The sequence below is a fragment of the Ambystoma mexicanum genome, chromosome 5q (genome assembly GCF_040938575.1).
Source record: "Ambystoma mexicanum isolate Mex_15411 chromosome 5q, UKY_AmexF1_1, whole genome shotgun sequence".
NCBI lineage: Eukaryota > Metazoa > Chordata > Amphibia > Caudata > Ambystomatidae > Ambystoma > Ambystoma mexicanum.
In genome coordinates, this window is record NC_090933.1 from 923,924,595 (window position 1) to 923,947,289 (window position 22,695).

Here is a 22,695-nt window from a genome sequence, read left to right on the forward strand (position 1 = left end):
ATTTACGGGGGGACGGCTGAACGTATTTAAGACCCAGGCCCCAGAAAGCCTTGTGGACAATGCAAAGGGTTTTGAATACAATCCTTGCATCCACTGGGAGCCAGTGGAGAGATATGATCCCAGGGCTTGAGGCCAAGGACACGTCTCACAGTCCTGTTCTGGATGAGTTGCAAAGGGCAGAGAGTAGAGGCAGGTAGATTTAGAAAGAGGCTGTTAAAATAGTCCAACCTAGAGAGAACCAGGGCTCGGGAGACAGTGAGCTTCTGGGGGAAGGAGAGGAAAGGCAGAGTACCTCTGAGGAGGTGCAGTAAGAAGATAATCATTCTGTGTTAGAGGTAGTCATGTACAGTTATCATACAATAAACTCGAACGTCGTATATCCTTTAAGGAGACTGGAAATTTGGCATTTTTAAAAGGAATTCGTGCACAGGAATACACCATTTAAGGCTCAATTAAGAGTACCATTATGAGAAATCAAGATGTCATTTTGGGAGTGCAGTTACTCTGGAGATGATCCAGTGGTATGGAGGATAAGGATTTAAAACGGATCAGGAATGCTTTGTTGGTCTGTTTGTTTAGTCTGTCCTTCTTTGGCTTCACTTCCAATGATGCAGCACTAATGATGATTCGTCGTTTACCACTTCACAATCCTGGTTGGATCGGCGTGGAACTAGCAGCAGAATCACCAGTATTAGCAGAACAATCCAACACATAGTCATGGGGTCACAGGAGACATACCGCATGATGGGCTCACACAATGAGTTTGTGGACATCCAGTTGCTTGAAACATCGTTTGTGGGAAAAGGACCAGCAATCTGATACTGTGCTACCAGAAACATCCGCACATATGCTCACTGCAAAGCAAAGGAAATGACAAAACGATAGCAGACCATGGACTGCTGCACTGTCGGAATGTACTGAATGTAAAGCTGTGGCTTGATAGTGATCCGAAAGGTCTTGCTGTCGTTCATATCTCTAAGGTAGATGGGAGAGAGCAAGGAAATAAAGCCCTAATTTCTCAGCTTTGTTCCAGCACGCAAGCTAGGTGTGCCCGCCCAGAACTTACTCGTGAAATCTTGGATCAAAGATGTCTGTGTAATGCTGCCCACAACTACATCAAAGACTATCTGTGGCAGGCGCAAGAGGGTGGTGCCACTGTTCACAATTGCTTTTTCTGTGTTGTACTATCTGCAGTTGAGATCCAGGTGAATCCCCCAACTTCCTGTTTGAGCACTTCAGCCTGGTAATCCCATTCTTCTGTTATTTATGTCTACCAGACATTGCTGGTTTACAAGCTCTGTTAGATTGCACCCATTACAAGGCTGCCTCCGCTTTCGGATGATGCTCGACCAGCCCCACACATCTGTAGTGAAAAGATGTTGGGGATGCGTTTCTGATTCAAGCAATTCAAAGAAGGTTTGCACAGAACTTGATGGCTTAGCTGGTGGATAATAAGCAAGTCCTTGGATGCCTTGTCATTTAACGCGGAGCAGGAAAAAACTGATTCATCCTGTGGAGTCATCACTGATTCCCTGGCAAAGATCTCCTCTGATGTGGCCGGGGGACGGCAGCCGCTAACGGACCCGGACCCTGTGGGTGGTATTATGAGGGAGAATTATGTGGGAGGAAACCGCTGTCGGAGAAGGTGGTCACCTCATCTGGAGGGGTGCAGTGTTCTTCCCTTTCCAGAGCAGATCTCATCATTCCCAAATTATTGATGGCTTGTTGTCACTATAGAAACCCCTCCTGTTGTAAAAGCCCAAAACACCTTCCTGCAAAACACACTAGGCAGAATACCATTCATACCTCATATACACATAACACACACCTAACATTGCCAGTCTCTGATCATGTTGTTCTAAATGAAAATCCTAAACAATATCACTTTCGAATTCCCAGAAATCCCATGGACTCCAACTCCCATAAAGCCTCAAGTACTAAGCCGAGGAAGGAGAAGGGGGAGTTATTATGGATTGAAGGAAAAACCAAACTAAACATGCAGACAAGTTGTTATGAAGTCCAAGTGCGCAGGACATTTAAAAATGGTGTCTGCATTCCGAGAACAGGAGAAGAAGGAAGCAGAACCGAGGGAGGAAGCAGCAGCACTGGAGCAAGCCGTGCTGAAGAAGGCAGGCACTTCCACACTGCTGCTCGCAAGCATAACCTACCGGTGTGGCGCAAGGCCACAAGAGACACAGCAGGCACTGTGGGAGAACCGTCGACAGCAGCAGCAGTGCTACCATGGATGCGGTTGTGCAGTTAAGTAGCATTCTTACCAGGGGATGAACATGGAGGTGGCAGGAGAACTGGGAGAAACGTTGTGCGAGAAACACCATCCCTGAGAGGAAGCTTCAACACAGCAACATGCCACAGGCCAGGAACTCCAGACACCAGTGAGTCTACCCAGAGATATGCGGGACCCCAGGGTGTTCCCACCAGCATGTCAGCAATTAAATTGTTTTGAATACCGACCAAGTAAAATACAAAGACAGAACATGCATAAATCCTCATGTATGAGATGTTAACATGGAGAAAGTTGGGGTAAGTATTATCACAAGCAAATGGATACTAATGAAGTTAAGACAGAACTTGGAACACGTCGCAATATATGAGATATCCATGTGGGGAAAGTTGGAACAAGTAGAACCTCGAGCCAATGGAGTATAGACACAGTGACAGAATACAACTGTGCTATAATAAGACAGTGGACTCTGAGAAGCAGTCCTGGTGCTGGTGAAAGTAGCACATTAGGCAGTGAGCATTTGGGGGAAGGATACCTGCCAGAGAAGCTTTCCAGGGGATCTTCAAGACCTCAGAAGGGGATTCCTCGCAGGGGAGTACACTATGCAATCCATCCTGCCCCTCTCAGGCTTGAGCTGGATCTCTTTAATTTCAGGAAGCCCCTCAAGGCTTCCTTTTCTCTTCTCTTCTTTCTCTCTTCCTGTCCCCTGCTAACACTCCCGTCTGCCGCAGTGACTGGCTGCCTGGTTCCCACTGAATTCTCGCGCCTTGAAACACTTGTGTATGGGCGCGATATAAATAAAATATATCATACAGGGCACCAGGCCCCTCACCCCGCCCAGTCCACCGCCCTCCTCGCACTTAGCATGTGGCCCCTCATCCCTTGCATCCCATGAAATCCTGCCACTTGGCCTTTTCTTGGCACTTGCCTGGCCTCTGCGGCCCGCTTTCCCCCTACTCCTCCCCCCTTTCATAGTGTTGTGGCACCTTGAAACACCATTTGTTGTATAGGCTCCTTACAAATATCCAATAAATAGATAAGACATTGTGGAACAATACTTGGCAGGAGAGTATACCAGGGGGTCCAAGAACCAGATGAAAGGAAGCCCTGGCAGTCAAAACACCAGGGAAGTTGAATTTAAATAAGCAAGTTCAAATTGTAGGCAGTTAACCTGGCGGGAGAGTATACTAGGGGATCTGATAAACCTACTAAAGGATTCCTGCAGGGGAGTATACAAGGAAGACCACTAAAGTCATAGAAAGATACTTATTTACTTTTGCAAAGCACATGGTAAAACAAGTATACCAGAGACTCTTAATAAACAGAACAAACACCTTTTCCTGTTGAAATCAAAATACCTGCCGGAATGGTATAAGCAGAGACTTGAAGAGCTCACAGGAGGGTTTCTGATGGACAAGTACATCAGGTGGATCACTAAAATATCAGAAGTTGAAGAGAACCCTATGTGGAACATCTCATTGTGAATAAGATCCCTTTGGTTTCTGAACTCTGTGCAAAGAAACCTAGGAAGAGCTAAATGCTATGGGACATATTGTTTGCACTGAAACTTCCAGAACCAGGTATAAGGAACCAAGGGAACTGTTGATTGAAAGAGACACTTCTGCCATCTTTAAGGAACTGTTTGTTGAAAAAGAAATTTTTGACATTCTAGCGGAGATGTCCAGGGGAAAGGAACCACCCTCTGGATCCAAGGATTTCTTCTTGGAAACAACTTTTTCTGTTGGATTTATCTACTTGCTCTAATTGTGAACACTTTTTGCCAAACAGAAGTCAGACATTTACCTCACACTTTTAGTTGTTCCTTTTCAGTGGGAGGGTCAGCTTAGTAGGTTTTGGATGCAAGGACAGTTTATATAATTTTGACAACTGGACACAGACTGACTTTTAGTTTTGGTTTCCTAGGTAGGGAAACTCTTTAGGATAGGGACAGAGAGGCCATTATTCTACCCTTTTATTTAATAAAAATGTCTAATAATGAAAATATTCCAACTTCATGTCCACCTCTCATTTCTGTCCCTTCAGAATACTCTGATTGATAAATAGAAGCAATGTTAACTTTAAAGGTGCCATTGAGCCCTTTCGGAACTGAAATTATATCTTCTGCAAGTTCCATTGTCCAACTTCCATCTGTGGTCTGACCAGTGACATCAATTCTTATCAGCTGGTAAGTGCTTTGTGCTCCAGTATGAAAATGAGGTGTGATATTAGGGGTTGGCATTCCTGCAAGAGCAAAGGTGCTGCTTCCAGTTTCAGCATATTTAACTGCTGAGGCAGGGTCCCAATATGCCTCTCGAGGTAGTAACCCTTTCCAGAGTCCCCTTGCATGTTGTCCACCATGGCTATGTAATTAATGCTGCCACCAGAGTCTGAGGCAAGGGACAGGCTGGGGGTGCGGTACTCTGCTTGTCCCCTTGGGAGGCATTCAACAGGAAGCCCGTATGCACCTGGGTCTCCGCTGAAGAGACCTTCAGAGGGAAGGTGAACTGTGCCCGGCACAGCCCCAGCCAGAGCAGCCAAGAGCCCAGCATTCTGCCCCAGATGGGACTGAGTGTCCGGCTAAAGAATCACATTAATGCTGTGGGGGATCCAATCCTGTCGGTAGCCTGGCCCAAGAACAGTGCATGCTGGTGCCTCTGGCTCAGAAACGTACTTTCCTTTCTGAAGAAACATTCCTGCTCACTCACTCACTCACTCTCTCTCACTCACTCTCACACACACACACGCGTCTATATTGAAAAATCTGATTCTAAGTTCTTGAATTTATAGGGCCGTAAGTTCTTGAATTTATAGGGCCGTAGTACTTGTTGTTTATGTATGCTAACTCTAATATTTTTATGTAATTTCTTCTTCACTTCCTCCTCATCTTCACATTGTCAAGATGGCAATGGATATGGTAAGATTAGCTCTAAGGCTTGGGTTGGAGACAAGGGGAAGAGTTAGGGAGAAGAATATGGGTGAGAAAAGGTAGGTTCAAGGGCCCTTCCCCTGTAATGACAAAGTGAATGTTGGAAGAAGTGAAAGACAGAAGAAGTACAAGGTATCAAGAGGTGCATGTGACAAAGTGAATGTATGGAGAAGTAAATGCAGAAGAAGCAAAAACATACATTTATAACTATCGTTGTCTAGTTAACTGCAGAATATCTTACCTGCTGTTGGCTTTTCCCTGTAGATAAGTACATTGTTTACATATTATTTTCTCTTTATCCTAATCTTCATGAACGGATGCTCGATTTAAAAAAAAAAAAAAAAAAAAAAAGAAAGGGGTTAACAAACCAAATCATAATATTTAGTCAGGTAGCAACTCAAATAGATTATGGTAAGGTAATTTGCACAGGTGCTTACCAAAGGTTCAAATAATGCTATGTTCCTTTTAATGGTGTGGGCGTTGTCCCCCCTCGTCTGGTATTATGGTCTGTAAAAACTGTCCATGATGTGAACAAGTTCAGACTCTAGGTAAGGAAGCCAGTTCTCAAAAGTAGACAAATCAACCATAGCGTATAATTTATCTGGAAACTATTGGGTGCTTGCTTACCTCGAAGTTAATTGAGGCTGTAGTTATTAAAACATGTTTATTGTACTGCAAGAGGTTGAATGGGCGATTGACACTCTAGGACTAGGTAAGACTCAGGGGCTTGACGGGGTGAATATGAAGGTATCTAGGTATAGGACTTAAAAGGAGGTACTCTCATCAAAACTACTGAAGCAATGGCTATTGGCGGACGTCCGAGCTCTATGCTATAAGCTTTGGTTGTGGTGCTGCCTAAGCTGGGCAAGGATACCAGTGAATGTAGACCACTAGCCATGATTAATGTGGATGTTAAGGTCTGTGTCAGATATTGGCTGGATGACTTACTCCAATGATAGGGGACTTGAGGCACCCAGATCAAACTGGGTTCTCCTGGGCAGGAGCACTATGCATATCTTGAGGAGGCTTATTTTTGCTCACTAGATCATTTCAGAGGTGAGGAAGAAGGGATTGTGGTGGTAAGCCTCGACTCCTACACAGCTTTTGATTCGGTTGACTGGAGTTTTCAATCGATGATGCTTGAAAGGATGGGACTAGGACTGGGGTTCATTCAATGGGTGCGCTTTTTGTATACAGGGCTTACATCCAGAGTTGTTGTTAACAGGGTGGTGTCTACCTCCTAACTGATGAGCAGAGGAGCACGTCGTAACTGCCCACTGTCGCCAATGATTTTTTCTCTTGTAATAGAGCCGCTAGGCAGAGTGATACAAATGTGACACAAGGCGGTTGTGCTGAATATGGGTGGATGGACACATTGCATATCGTTGTATGTGGACAATACTCTATTGTATGTGCATGAGCCTATAGGGAACTTGGAACAGAAACTTGACATGAATATGGAATTCAGAACCAGGGAAAGGCCATCGCTTTTGGATCCTGAACCTGGGGGTGGACAAGCGAGGGAGGATCACCTGAGTGGAGGGTCCTTGGGGATTGGGCTTGAGGTACCTTTAGGCGAGACATGGTATCCCCCTTATCCTCGTGACAACCAGCCTAACCCTCACAACCTTTATGGGTCATTGTAGAGTAGTTCTCCTTTATTCCCCTCTTGGGGTATCTGACAGTTGGTTCTTCCTCGTCTCAGTACTAGAGTGGGGAAAGTATGTAATGTTCATTACTCTCAGTTGTTTCTTCCTCATTTCAGTATTGAGGGTAATGAACATTACATACTTTCCCCACTCTAGTACTGAGACGAGGAAGAAGCCACTGAGAGTAATGAACACCACTTACTTTCACTACTTTGGTACTGGGACGAAGAAGATGAATGAAGGTCAGGCATGCCCTTTTAATAAGTCAGGCAGCACTGATTGATGGAACACCCCTGCAGCCCATTGAAGGATCACAGGTGTATAAAAGATGGAGTGCAGAAGCACATGGGGGAAGCAGGAGGAGGGACCTGGGGAACTTGCGCAGAGATCATTTCTATACCCAGGGCCATGTTGGAGAGCGAGAAGCCGACACAGATCCTGGGAGTCCTACCGTTGGAACTGTGCTGGACTGGAAACCCTGGGAAGGGAAGGTGGGCAGCAGGCGCTGCTGTGGAGCAGAGGCAGAGCTGAGCACGGAGACCGGCGTGTGCTGAACGAAGCACCCAGTGAACAGGCTTTCCCGCTTGGGAAGAAGCCGCCAAGAGGAGCTGCTCGGTACTGGTAAGTGTCTGGGACACTGGAACCACCTGGCGCTCCAAGGGACCAAGAATATAGTAATGGTCCACGGAAGTAAGAAACATTAGCATTTATTGAATACCGAATTGAATGAACCAAGCAAAACTGCATTTATTGAATACCGAATTGAACGAAATAAGCAAAACTGTGCATATTGAATACCGAAGTGAAGTGAAAGGAAAGGAAAAACTGCTAATTTTGAATATTGAATTGCATGAAACAACACAACTGCTAACATTGAATGCAAATAACAAACCTGCTAATTGTGAACCATGAACTGAAAGAAAATAGGAAACTAAGTTGGATGAAGGACTCTGACTGCAGAGTTGAAGCCAAGGCTTGAGAAACCCCTTGTTAATTGAAGTTGTGGTGCTGCATTTGAGAAACCACTTGTTTAGCTGAATGCTGAACTACTTGGAGACCTTGAAGTTCCTGGTTGTATGACCTGGTATGTATGGGTGGCCCTGCATTTGGTGGACTGTGCGATCCAACAACTGCACCCAGGCCGTTGAACTCCTATATGTTGAATAATGAACTGCTGAAAGCGAATAAAAGGTTCATGGTTGCGTGACCTGTAATGGCTGGAGCGTTTGGTGTAACAACTGCGCCAAGACTGGAGAACCGTTATGTGCTAACAAGGAAACTTACTATTGTGTCAAAAGGAAAACTACCATTGGTGCATATATGACTTGGAGAAGGGAACCCTGCACTGTAAAGAATTGTTGTACCTCAGTTTAAAGACAAAGCTTCAAGATGCTTCTTTTTGTGACATCTTTTGATATTGAACTTGGGGAAGGGAACCCTGAGACATGCTGCCCTGGAACTATATTGGACCTGGGGAAGGGCATCCTGACATTTACAAAGGTGTGGAACTTTATTACTTCAAGTTCAAAAGAAGGTAAATTGGGGGAAAATAAGCTGAAGATTAAGCCTTAGCTGGAAATAGCTCAGACCTTTACTTTTGGAACACTGTTTTAGGGTTGACATCCCTACACAGTTTTCTCTTACTTGTGAGGGCAAGCACTATTATAAGCTCCAACCATGCCTGTGCCTGGTCTGACCACCACACCATCATCTTCCGCTTACCAGCCACCAATCTTCACACCATACCCACTATAGCTCCTGCCATTCCCACAAGGAACAAAAAAGACATTACCAGGGATAAACTACTCCCCCTCATCCTCCCCATCCTGAACAACTGCGTTTCTCAACAGAATGACCCCACCGTCTTAGTAGATACCTTCAATCAAACATTGCTCAAAGCTATTGATACTATAGCACCGCTCAAACTACGGAAAGCCAAACAACAAGCCCACCTGAACTCTTGGTTCACCCCGCAGTTAAGAGTCCTACGCAAAGAAAAGCGTAAGGCTGAATCTCCCTGGAAAAGCCTTCCCTACGAATCTAACAAAGATCGCCTCATCATCACTTCCCACAATTACAAGCGATCGTACAAGCCAAAAAGGAGACCTATAACCAGCGTATTTCCCAAGCGGAATCCAACACGAAGGAGTTATTTAAAATCCTTAAAGAACTTGAATCCCCTTCCACTGCTCCCGACACCTGCTGCAAAGACAGTACATGGTGCAACAACATCCAAAATGCACTCCTCAATAAAATAACCACTCTGCAATCGAAAATTAATTCCAAACAAACCACTTTACTTACCTCCCGCCTAACTAGACTGCCTACGGCCACCACGGCCTCATTCTCTCACACCCCTTTCAGCTTCACCCCACTCACCATCCCCAAAGTTGAAAACATCATTCGCAATTTAAAACCTTCCAACTGCCGAGGTGACTCCTGCCTGGCACCTATCATCAATGAAGCGGCACATGACCTTGCTCCTTTTATAACTACCGTCATCAACTCCTCATTCCTAACGGGAACAGTACCTAACAACTTAAAGGACGCATGGGTTATCCCTCTCCTAAAGAAAGCAACTTTAGACCCCGAGATACCAACTAACTATAGACCTATCACCACCGTGCCTTTCCTCCTAAATATACTAGATAGAGCAGCATATCTACAGATACAGAACTACTTGGACCTAAGCATGGGACAGAAACAGCACTTTTAGACCTCAAAACGCAAATTGAGGACCTAAAAGACAATGGCAAACTGGCCCTTTTACTCTTACTGGACCTATCCGCGGCCTTTGATTTGGTCAATCACCAAATTCTTTGCTAGCACCTGAAATCCGCTGCCCACTTCTCCGATAATGTCACTAACTGGATCAGGTCTTTCCTCGACAAAAGGCACATGAGAGTATTCTCACCTACCTCATCAGCCGATCCAACACCAGTCCCCTGTGGAGTCCCGCAAGGGTCCTGTGTTTTCCCAACCCTCTACAATGTATTCACCAAATCATTGTTCGATGTGCTTGACTATCTGGGTGTCACCTACACTAATTATGCTGATGACACCCAGATACTCATTCCCGTCACTGATGACTACATTGCTGACTCCAAAGCCCTTAATGACATCTACCATGTCATCCAAGCCTGGGTGGCTCAGCATGAACTGTGCCTCAACGTTGACAAGACGGAGCTTCTCGTCTTGGGTACGCAACAGAGACTTAGCAAATTGAGCCCATCGTTCAGCTCCTTCAATATTGATGGTAATTCCATCAAAGTATCTAAAGACACCAAAACCTTAGGAATCTACCTCGATTCCGCACTCACCCTCACTAGACAAACTAATGCAGTGGTTGCCGCGTCGGCCTACACCTGCAGGTTGATCACAGCTTTTCGCCCATTCCTCACTACCCAGAACTGCATCACTCTGGCTAGGACCTTGGTCATGTCCAAACTGGACTATTGCAATGCAATATATCAAGGCACTAACCAGGGTAATCTCAAGAAACTGCAGACTACCCAAAATAATGCCATCAGAGCTGCCCTTAACATCCCTAGATCTGCCCACATTTCAGAAACTAGGAAGAACCTCAACTGGCTCTCAGTCACCCAAAGGATCTCCCTGAAAGCTTTGGCCCTCACTTACAAATGCATAAACAATCAGGCCCCTACATATCTAGCCTCCCGATTCACTCAGCACATACCTTCGCGAGTACTCGGATCCGCACAAACTCAAAGCCTTGTGATTCCTAGATATAAGCTTCAAACAGCTGGTGGCGCCAGTTTTCCAGTCCTGGCAGCTAAGCTCTGGAACACCCTACCACTCACCATCAGAAATCTATCTTCCTTCAACCTCTTCAAACTCAAAGCTAAGCTCTGGTAAGCTACCTCACACTAACAACTAACCTTTGGTCCTGTGCGTCCCGGCTGGGACCCTGTATTACATTGCTCTTGTACATTACTTCTCTTCGAAGCTTTGATATATGTAACATCTACTGTAACTCTGTCACAACTGTTATGACTACTGTGATCATATGTCATTTCTGTAACGTTCTATTAAGATATGCGCCCGGTTGCCCTTGAGCCTGGTTTTGCGCTATACAAATAAAATAAATACAAATACAAATAGGTTGTGGACACAGATAGACTTTTCAGTTGAATTTACTGATACAGACTATCCTTAGTTTCTTTAGGTAGGGAAATCCCACCTTAGCATAGGGCAATTTAGGCATTACACCATCCTGACAATTTGACTAAAAGCCTTTTGTTTTACATTGAATCTGTTTTCTGTCTCTCCTTCCATGATGCCAACCTCGCAGTACTTTGACATTGAAAGTGTGAATTGGGATTGGGTATTTCAGCAAACTAGGGGGCACAGTATGACTGTGTTTAATTCAGCTGAGTTTTGGGTGCAATTCCCTCTGTATTGGGATCAGTGACAATTGTGGAAATGATAGCACTAATAAGCTGTGTTGATGGCGATGCTTATTTCTAATGGGTATTTTTGTAAACTCCACACTATATTAGGGCAGTTGATTTGGAAAGGTGGAAGCTTGAAGATTGCCATCCTGACACTGCAGTTAACTACTTGGAAGAGGGTGCTCCAAATGTTACAATATACTACTGGATACTACTTTGCAACATCTGGTTGATTTGTTTGCACACTCATATGCAGAGGCCATTACTGACTTGATTGTGTATATGTGAAAGCCAACGTGGTTATTTGAGCTGTTGGGAGCTTTAAGGGTGTAGAAGTAGAAGACTGACACACAGGTGGCATATATTTGGCAATAAACTTTCATTGTGTAAAATAAAAGTAAAAACCCTGCTGGTCTTATTACTAAGAGGGGTTTCCCTGCCTCAACCAAAAAGTATTTCCTCATGATGTCTGTCCAAAAGTAGTCCACCGTCGTATGTCAAAAACCCATTTCCATCCCTTACACTCTAAATCAAACTAAGCAAAGTGGTGGTCTTCTTGGTCCAGAAGACTAGCTCCCTTCTTCTGGACGTTAGACCAAAGTTCACTTTCGGGTGATGAGCAAAGGTAAAGTTCTTCAAAAAGGTCAAAACCAAGTCTCTCAAAAGCTTACTTGGCTTGGCCCTCCATCAACGCACATTGAAAAAGAAAGTCTCACGTCTGAGCAGTGTTGGGGGAAGCGTGGGGGGGGGGGAGTGAATCCCTCTCCCCCTAAACTTACTCAGGTTTCTCAATACATTTCAAATTACCAGGATGAACGCCTTCTTTTTCCTGGCCTTTACCATGCACTTCACAATGCCAGGGGGAATGACTCCCTTCTCCCAGTCTTTCTTGGGCCTCTCACAATGCAACGGAAATGACTCCCTTCCCTTGGATTCTCGTAGAGTGTTCACAAACACCAGGAGGAATGACTCCCTTCCGCTGGGCTTTCTCAGATTCTGCACAATGCCAAGAGAATGGCTCCCTTCTCCTGGCTTCTTTCACAATGTTAACACCAGGGATTTGTGTTGGGCAAACCTGGTGTACTCCCTTGCCAGGTACTGCCATGAGGAAGATGAACCTTGGAGGAAGCCTTTTTCCTTTTTCCAGACTCTCCCATATACCTGGTTGTTAAGATGGATTTCTGAACTCTGACTTGGTGGGCAGAGGTTCAGGAGGCCAGCCTAGTTTCATGGAACAGGGTAACCTTCAGGACAAGCCAGACCAATCAAGGTAGCTTGGCTGCGGTCAAGACTAGGTCTCAGGGGGGCTGAGGGTGACTGAAAGACCTGAATGAGCACACAGAGTAAAGGAAAATTACAAATCATTCCCAGTCAGGTGTAGATATATTAAAAATACAAATACATTTATTTCAAGGCCTTTGAGTTTCAACACACAAATCAAATCACAGTAATACTATTAAGCCAACACAATCCTATCTAAATACATATATACAAGACCAATGGGGTCTAAAGGGTTAATGCACGAAATGGGTCCACAACCTAAAAGGGGAAGGAAACAGGCAGTGCAAAGTCTATAGTCCCTTATACATCCAACACACTCCTAACTAAGAGGCAGTCCAATTCCTAAGAAGAGTGGAGCCTAATGCTCAAATGTACCTGCAGTGCTAGTGCACACGGTAGTTCAAATGGGCGAAACAGGGTCTCTTCAAGGGTCTGTAGCAGCTCAGGAAGGTGGGTGAGGCGATGAAGAATAGGTTCCCACTATTCGAGGAGGGTCGCCACTTGAGGGCAGAGTCGATTCCAAGAGTTGGGAATAGTTTGCTAGTTCGCACTAGTAGTGGAAAGGAGAGGGGCCCCCAGGGGCCACATATGCGTAAAAATGGATGGAGGCGCTAGGGCCACCGATCAGGGTTGCGATTACTCACCGACCCCCGGCGCACTCCGGACCAAACTTTGGCAGTCGAGTCCACTTCGGTTGCAGGTTCAAGTGCTGCAATTTGGTGGCTCTGCTGCTTCAGCGACGAAGATACAGCGATGATTCCCAAATGGGACCGTGGTGATTTCTCCGCTCCTGGTGGATGGCTCAGGCCAGTTTCTCTGCAGCAGGATTCAGGGGCAAGAGGGGCACAAATGCAGTGCATCTGCAAAGTTCGTCACTACGGCTGGGCGACACGATAACTGCCTATAATCCAGTTCGGGCGCACTCACTTTTCTCCAGACCTGGGAACGGCAACTGTACGAAATTCGGTGTGAGAGTGCCGTGAACACAGAGCAGAACACAGACGTACCAAGATTCCAGCACCTCCTCGAAACGGCGCTTGTATAAGGGCAAAGAGTCGGCATTAGCGGGTCAGCCCACTGCTTGGCCCAAGGACACTTCCGAGAAGGCTTACTTTCAGGGTTTGATGAAGTTGCCGAGAATGGTTGGTCCCACTATTCCAATGGGTCGAAGCGTCTTCGCAGACCTTCTAGGACGACCAGATGCAGAGTTGTCCAACGGAATGACAGCGGGCTCAGGGTGCCAAACCTTCCAGCGGGTCACCAGCGGTCCCTCGACTCAGCTTCTTAGTTTCAGGATACTTGGATCCTATCCTTTGTTCAGTGAGAACTCCAGAGATCGACATGATATGGGTGTTTGGGGCCTTCTCTTATCCAGAATCTCCTTCGCGCCAAAATGTAGAGGACCCAAATACGTGGACCAATCACAGACCACGGTGGTCCCAGGCATTCACAGCACTCCAGACTCTCTGGCAGCCAGGATGTGTATTGGGAACAGACATCCCAGCCCACATCCTGGAGGCACACACACACACACAAACACACACACACACGGCATGCAGAAGCCTGCGAAAGCTTGGCGTTTCGCGGGAGAATGCATGCCCAAATAACGACTGACCCAGGTCAGTTCGACCTAGGGAAGTTGAAGGGTCAAGATGGCCAAAGGACAGGACAAAGAACCTTGTGGCATGGTCATTTTGGAGCCAGGCGGTTTACCTGGCAGGAAAGGGTTACAAATATATGAAATAAGCTGCCACCAGCCCTGTCCAAGGCACTTCTCCTAAAAAATCCTTCAAGAGTATCTAGGGCCTTTGGAAATGACTAATAGAGCCAAGTGCACTGTACTGAAAGGTGCATTGTACACTTGTTACATGTTGCAGAAAAGACGCAACATTGGAAAGGACTAAGGGAAACAAAGTCTCCAAGTACTGACTGTCTTAAGGGCATGTCAGTTTCCCCATAAAAAGTGAGCGAAAAGCCCAGAGGAGTGCAGCAGAAGGCTGGGCTCCTCTGGTAACGTCAGACTATGGTGTTAAACATCAGCAAAAAGTTGGGGGATACACAACTGGAGGAAAAATTACACATGAAATGGAAATCTTTCCTAACACTCGCCCCTCCCAGACCAAGGACAGGGGGAATTAATCCACCCGTGTATGAGTCTCATGTTCAGGTTGATTAAACATTCTGGACAACCCATCAGCATTGCTATGTTGTACACCTGGCCTATGCTCAATAGTGAAGTCAAAGCCTTGCAGATTTATGGACCACCTGAGCAACTTTGGATTCTCTCCCTTCATTTTCATTAGCCACTTTAAGGGCTTATGGTCAGTTTGCATAGTCAAGTGGGTCCCATAGAGGTAGGACCTCAGCTTCCTTAGGGCCCACACAACAGAGAAACATTCTTTCTCTACTGTGGACCATCTGAGCTCTCTGTCCTTAAGCTGGCGACAAATGAAGCCAATAGGGTGTTCCTTTCCCTTCTCATCTACCTGTGATAGTACAGCTCCTATCCCAGTGTCAGAGGCATATGTCTGCACAATAAAAGGTCTTTGGTAATCGGGAGCCCTGAGATCAGGGGCCTGGCACAAGGAGTCTTTTAAGCCATTGAAGGCCTTCCCACACTCTTCAGACCAAGTTATCTTCTTGGGTTTCTTAGGAGTTGTGAGCAGTCGGAGGGACAGCTATGGTGCCATAGTCTGCCATGACATTTCTTTAGTACCCAGTGAGTCCTTAAAAGGGGCTCGCTTAGGTCTGAGTAATGAGGGTAAACCAGTCTTGTACTGCTTGTACTTTACTGGGTACAGGTTGTATCCTCCCTCCAACTACTTCATGTCCAAAGTAGATCACTGATCCTTCTCCAATCCTGCACTTACTGACCTTTCTGGTTAAGTGGGCCTTCTGAAGAGCCTGCAGCACAATCCTAAGGTGTTTCACATGGTCTACCCAGGTGGCACTGAAAACTGCTATATCATCCAGATATGTAAGACAGAATTCATCCAACCCATTCAGCACATGATTCGCAAGCCTCTGGAAAGCGGCAGGGGAATTCTTCAGCCCAAAAGGTATTACCCTGAACTGGTAAATACCCTCTGCTGTTGAGAAAGCTGTCTTCTCCTTGGCATGTTCTGCAAGAGCTATTTGCCAATAGCCTGCAGTGAGGTCAAATGTGCTGAGGTATTTGGAGGCACCCAAAGTTTCCACCAGCTCATCTGTTCTAGGCAAGGGGTGTGCATCTGTCTTGATGAAAGCATTCAGAGCCCTGTAATCCACACACAACCTCAACTCAGAGGGACCTGCCTTTGGAACCAAATCCAAAGGGCTGGACCAAGTACTACTAGAGGGTTCAATCACCCCAAGATCCAACATTTTGATGACCTCTGTCTTAATCTAAGACCTTACTTTGTCTGACATCCTGTATCCCTTACTTTTGGTAGGTACACTGTCTCCTGTGTCAATGTCATGTTTGCACCAAGGTGTCAAACCAGGAGACTGTGAGTACAAGGGGGAACATTGCCTCAGCAAAATTTGTACCTCTGCTTGTTGATCATTAGTCTGGTGAGGGGAAACTTGGACACCCTCAATGGAGCTGTCTGAAGGACTGCCCTGGAACAGGTCAGGGAGAGGTTCTGACTCCTCTTCCTCAACATCTGAAGCCAGCAGCACTGCAGCGATTTCAACTCTTGGGAGGAAAGCCTTCAGCCTATTTACATGGAACACCTTTGGAGCCTGTGCAGCCCTTCCAAGGTCCACTAAATAGTTGACCTCACCCAGTGACTCCACCACTGTGTAGGGGCCTGACCATTTGTCCTGTAAAGCTCTAGGCCTTATAAGATTCATGATCAGGACTTGCTGACAAGGTGTGAAATTGATGAGGGAAGCCTTCTGGGTATACCAATGTTTCACCAGTGCTTGCCCTGCGTTCAGTTTCTCACTAGCAAGACCCATCATGAGTACCATCCTTTTTCTGAGCCCTAGCACATAGGCCCTCATTACGACCCAGGCGTACAACCATGCCGGTAACTTACCGACTCCGCCATGGCGGAATGGGGAATTACCGCCCCATTCCGAGGTTGGCGGGGCGGTAATTCCCCATGCCGCCATGGCCCTTCTCCATTCCCATTTTTGCCCCATAGGGCTCAATGGGACTGGGGAAGGCGCTAATTACGGCACCGTAAATTACGGTGCCGTAATGAGCTCCTAGGTCCCTTTGCGGGTTGGTTTTTTAATGCCTGCTAAAAGCAGGCGTTAAAGTGCCACCCGCAAAGGGACCTCGTAATCAGGCGTTAAGGGTTTAACGCCGCTGTTAACCCCTTAACGTCTGGGTTGTAATGAGGGCCATAGTCTACTACGTTGGTACTAATGGGGGGAGTGGGCATCTCCCATCTGTCCTTGACTATGGCCAAGGGTCCCCTCACAGGATGACTAAACAGAAGCTCGAAGGGGCTGAAGCCAACACCCTTCTGTGGGAGCTCTCTGTAGGCAAATAGTAAGCATGGTAAAAGAAGATCCCATTTTCTTCTTTGGGATTCTTCCAGAGCCACAATCATGCTTTTTAAGTTTCTGTTAAACCTTTCAACTAGACCATTGGTTTGTGGGCGATATGCGGATGAAAACCTATAGGTGACCCCACATTCTTTCCACATGGCCTGCATATACTTTGACATACAGTTGCTGCCCTTATCAGACACAACTTCTCCAGCATTGGATCTTTCATGGATTCACATGCTTAGAATAATCCCCGTCGACAGACTGGGAACCCTTGGTACGCTTATAACGCTGTTTCCTATAGGAAAACTTCTGACACTTTTGTGTCCTATCTACGTCGTTTTGGGGCCGCCCACACATGCCCCACTAGGACGTAGTGGTATAAACGCCCCGCCCCCGCGGCTCCCTTCAGATTTCAACCGTCTCCAAAGTAGTGGGAGCACCTCGTGTAGTCTATTTTGTCTAGTCTGTGCTGTTGGAGTTTTCTCCTGATGTCAGGAAAAGCGCTGTTCCGCCCGTGCGCTACGTGCGGGTTGAAGAAGGTGTACGAGGGGGACGGACATATGGATTGCATATATTGTCTACACCCTCATCATTCGGCAGACAAGTGCGAGATATGTAAGGGCTTCTCCCAGAAGACTCTTAAAGATCGAAGTCGAAGACTAGTGGCATGGCTAAACGATGGAGCGGGGGCATACCCGCCTTCGGAGGTGGGCTCCACGCGCAGCGTGGCCTCACTGTCAAAATCTTCAGGAGCCCCGCGCCGCTCGACATCGTCGGAACCCCCGGTGAACAAATTACGACCGGCGGTGAAGGAATCATCGAGAAGCCATTCTAAGGAGTCTTCGTCGAAGAAAGCCTCGTCATCTTCATCTTCGATGAAGAAAGACAGAAAAGAAAAATCGAAATCCTCCTCGGGCGATCATCATAGATCGACCTCGAGTCGAGATGCAGAGAAGCATAGGTCGAGTTCAGAAAAGGCGGGAACGCCTCAAGGACCTACACGACCACCACCACCGTCGTCGACGGCAGGGCAGTCGTCGACCACTTCTCTGCCACTGACACAATTGGTCTCAACTGTTCTTGGGCCGCAGACGGTGACGACGACAACGGGGCCAGCTTTAGCCTCATTGACGGAGATCCCGCAAGAGGCCTGGCGACCAGAAGTATTCAACCCAGTTTTGCCGGAGACCCTACTGCAGCAAGAGGCCTTGTCGGTGTCCTCGGGAGATGAGGATGTGAGAGTAGCTGGCCCTGCAGACCTCGGGTTACGAGGGATTACCAGGCCTCTCTCCGGGAGCATTCCGGGGTCTACCCCTCTTCTCAATCCACTGTCACTCTTGTCGCTGGAGGTTTTATCCACATTGCAAACGCTGCTGAAGACACTGGACGAGAGACTACCTCAAGCAACTCGGGCCAGGTCGGCCATCGATGAACCGGGCCCGTCTCGTTGGCCACCTCCGTCAACCCCCACGGCAGTGCCAGCGGGTGGAGACCTCTCAGCTCCACGCCACGAGGCAGGAGAGCTGATAGATTCAGACTCGGACAGTAGAGCCTTATCGGATGTCTCACTTCCCCCTCCACGGATCCAACCTGGGAGTCTGAAGCGGAATTAGAAACCCCGAGAGCCCGGCTCAGCCGTTTCCCCCGGACGACATTGGGTCATTTCACACCATGATGGCCAAGGCTTGTACAGAATTCGGGTTGGCCCAGGAAGAGGAGAAAAAGGACTGTTTTTTTTCTTTTTGACCACATGGGAAAGAGAAGGTCAGTGTTTTCAGTACCCATCCTGGATCATGTGTGGCAGGAGGGGTTACAGACCATGCACCACCCTTTCTCGGAACCGGCAATAAAAGGTCGCCTGGAGAAAAAATGTAAGGCCCCAGAAGCTACCCCCAAGTGTCTCTCCTCCCAACCAACCCCTGACTCGGTGGTGTCGGCAGCGGCGACGAGAAAGACAAGTGCACGACCCCCCCCGGAAAGTGAAGCCAGAAGACAGGATGCCTTTGGCAAAAAAGTGCTGTCGGTAGGTGCTACCACAGTGAAAGCGGCCAATTCTCTGGCCATAGTAGCCAGATACGACAGGGAGATGTGGCACCGACTGGCTCCTATGCTGGAGCATCTTCCGGAAGAACATCGTAAGGTGGCGATGTTACTGGTCAGGGATGGTGAAGAGGCCTCCAATCATGCCATAAACATCGCGGTGGACCTCGCGGAATCGGGGTTAAAGCAGGTGAATAACGGTGTGGTTCTCCGAAGGCAAGCATGGCTGAAATGCACCAACTTTAGATCAGAGGTGCAATACAAGGTGCTGGATATGCCTTTTGAGGGAGACCTTCTGTTCGGTGAGAAGGTGGAGGAGGCCCTGAAGGGCATGAAAGAGGACTCGGACACGTCGCGTTCCTTGGGGGCCCTCCAAAGTGGTCGAAGTTTCAGGTCTTTTCGTCCCTTTAGGGGAGCATCGGGGAAACTCCAGATTCTCGGCACCGAGGGACAGATCCTTCAGTAGGCCAGCATACCCCTCCCAGGGATACAGACGGGCTTCTCAAGCGGCAAAACGATGCCAAGACTACCAGGCCCCCAAGAAGAGAACAGGTTACTCGTCGTCGACGAGGTATAAGCAGACCAAGGACCAGCAATAACGGGCATCGGAACGTTCTGGGAGGCAGGGTATTGTGCTACATCAACGAATGGGAGCAAATAACAATGGATCAATGGGTGTTGGACACTGTAAGATAAGGACATTCCCTGCAATTCAAAAGCAACCCTCCGCACATTCCATCGGCTTTTGTAGCTCAACCCCATCTGAGCGTCTTGCAGCAGGAAGTAGCACTTATGCTACAAAAAGGTGCTATAGAATTGGTTCTGTCGTCGCAGAGGGCTCAAGGGGTTTATTCCCGATACTTTGTGGTGAAAAAACCAAACGGAAAGTGGCGTCCCATTCTAGACCTGCGCGATCTAAACAAGACGTTGAAAAGCCTAAAATTCAAGATGCTCACTCTCCAGGAAGTGATCCGGTCAGTTCAGGAAGGGGACTTTCTGGCATCTCTGGACCTGCAGGACGCGTACTTCCACATACCAATGTGTCGGCAACACAAAAAGTTCCTAAGGTTTGTGGTAGGACGGACTCACTACCAGTTCACAGTACTTCCTTTTGGGCTGAAATCCTCTCCCAGAACGTTCACGAAATGTTTAGCCCCGGTGGCGGCCTGGCTGAGAAGGCAAGGCCATCATGTTTACCCGTATCTCGACGACTGGTTGGTGAGGGGGTCCTCCCCTATGTCGACTCTCACAAGTTTGCAGGCCACCATGCACCTCTTACAATGGCTAGGGTTTGCGGTAAACTTCGAGAAATCCTCATTAACGCCGTCAAGAAGCTTGGTGTTCCTGGGCGCACAATTCGAGACCCAGTCAGGGTTAGTGAAGCCATCCCTCGACAGAATCACCAAACTCAATCGATTGGCAGGTCAGCTGAAAATCAATACCAAACTATCAGTGAGAAAATATATGGCAATTCTGGGCGCTATGGCGTCCTGCATTCCTCTGGTGGGCAACTGCCGCCTGTTCATGAGGCCGGTTCAAGAGTTTCTGGCGGACCGGTGGACGCAGGCCTAAGGGCTCTGGTCGGACAAACAGACCGTCGACGATGACGAGCTCCTACTAGCTCTTCAGTGGTGGCAGAGCTTTCAGAATCTATCCAGAGGGGTAACCATAGGGATGGACGCGTCCCTGACAGGCTGGGGAGCACACATGGGCACTCTACAAATGCAAGGTCGTTTTCTCGGAGGGAATCTCTCCTGCACATCAACGTTCTGCAACTGAGAGCAGTGCGCTGGGCCCGGAAGTCTTTCCTGCCGCACATCAGAGGGTCCATAGTGAGAATATTGACAGACAACACGACAGCAATGTTTTACTTGAGGAAGCAAGGGGGCACGCGATCCAGAACCCTTTCCACCGAGGTTCAGAAGGTGTGGCATTGGGCTCAGAAACACGATATATCCATCGTAGCTCATAATCTTCCGGGAGTAAGGAACGAGCAAGCAGACTCACTCAGCAGAAATATGGACCAAATTCACGAATGGGAGATAGACAGCGTTCAGTTGTCGAAGGTCTTCGAGAAATGGGGACGGCCTCCGATGGATCTCTTCGCTACGAAGAGGAACAAGAAGTGCGAAATGTATGCCAGCAGGTGGCCACAGGAAGGTTCTCTGGGGGAAGCGTTCTCCTTCCCGTGGACGGACAAGTTCCTCTACGCCTTCCCTCCGTTCCCTCTTATACAGAGAACTCTGCAGTGGATACGCAGGTACAGGTGCCGGGTCATCCTAGTGGCACCGTGTTGGCCGAGGCAGCCGTGGTTTTCCGACCTGCTTCACCTGTCAGTGGATCAACCAATAAAGTTCCCGAAGGTTCCCAATCTCCTGTCCCGGGACGAAGGAACAGTGTGGCATCACAATCCAGACAGTCTCAATCTCACAGCTTGGCTCCTGACTTTTCGGAATTTGGTGCCTTGAGCATTTCGCCGGACTGTCGGAGAATCCTGCAAGCAGCGCGGGCCCCTTCCACCAACAAGTCGTATGAGTGTAAGTGGAGAAGGTACTGTACCTGGTGTCAAGGACAGATGGGAGTGCAACCTCCAAGGGTAACTCCGGAACAGCTTCCGCCGTATCTGCTACACCTGGCGAAGAGCAGATTATCTTTTTCATCAATAAAGGTACACCTGGCAGCCATCTCTAGGTTCACGAGGAGGAGGCAGTCGTCTCCCTTATTTAGTGACAGGTTGGTGAAACACTTCAAGAGGGGTTTGTTCCGGACGTTCCCTCCGGTTAAACGTTTTCCACCAACGTGGAGCCTTAATGTGGTGCTAGCAGGGTTAATGAAACTACCCTTTGAACCAATGCCCACATCATCAATGAAGTTCTTGTCATGGAAAGTGGCTTTTCTAATAGCTATAACATCAGCTAGGCGGATCTCGGAGTTGCAAGCGTTGGTCGTAGACCCGCCGTACCTAAGGTTTTTTAAGGACAAAGTGGTTCTGTCAACTAATCCTCGTTTCATCCAAAAGTTCCTACGGCTTATCATAAACACTCATCCATTGTCCTGCCCACCTTTTTCGCAACCCCCTCATCGGCTCCAAAAGTCCTCCATACCTTGGACGTAAAGAGAGCTCTAAAATTCTACCTTCATCAGACTCAGCAACTTAGATCTACGCAACAACTCTTAGTTGCATATGGTCCTTTGGCGAAAGGAAAAGCAATTTCAAAGCAGGGACTGGCCCGATGGGTCTCGTCGACGATTGCCTTCTGTCATTCCAAAGCGGGAAAACTGCTACAAGGGCGTCCGCGAGCTCATTCCACAAGGGCAACTTCGTCGTCGACGGCGTTGTGGGCAGTTATCCCGCTGACAGACATTTGCCAGGCGGCAGCATGGTCAGTGCCTGTAACGCTCACCTGGCTCCCACGGAGGCGCTGGTCTAGTCTGGGTTGCTGTGGCCTCTTCAAGCGTGATACGCAGAACTCGGACCACCGATTGAACAGGACCCCCAAATCTTGCTTGTCTGGCCCGTAGGAACATCCTTCTGCAGATGAGAAAGGGGATTAACTGTCTGCAGAATAGTGTGCTTGCTCCCCCCTTCCTCTTTCGTTCTTCTCTGACTTCCTCCAAAACCCCCGGTTTAAGCTCATCTTATGGTTTGGAAGGATGAAC

At 47.7% G+C, this 22,695-nt stretch overlaps 1 protein-coding gene and 1 pseudogene across 1 annotated transcript in view; one reads left to right on the forward strand and one right to left on the reverse strand.

The window, feature by feature from the left end:
• The window catches only part of SPAG1 (sperm associated antigen 1), a 1,725,603-nt gene that overhangs the window by 1,241,849 nt on the left and 461,059 nt on the right, over positions 1-22,695 (forward strand). The gene's annotated exons all lie outside the window — the stretch shown is intronic.
• The window catches only part of LOC138498741 (beta-secretase 2-like), a 44,574-nt pseudogene continuing 22,475 nt past the window's right edge, over positions 597-22,695 (reverse strand).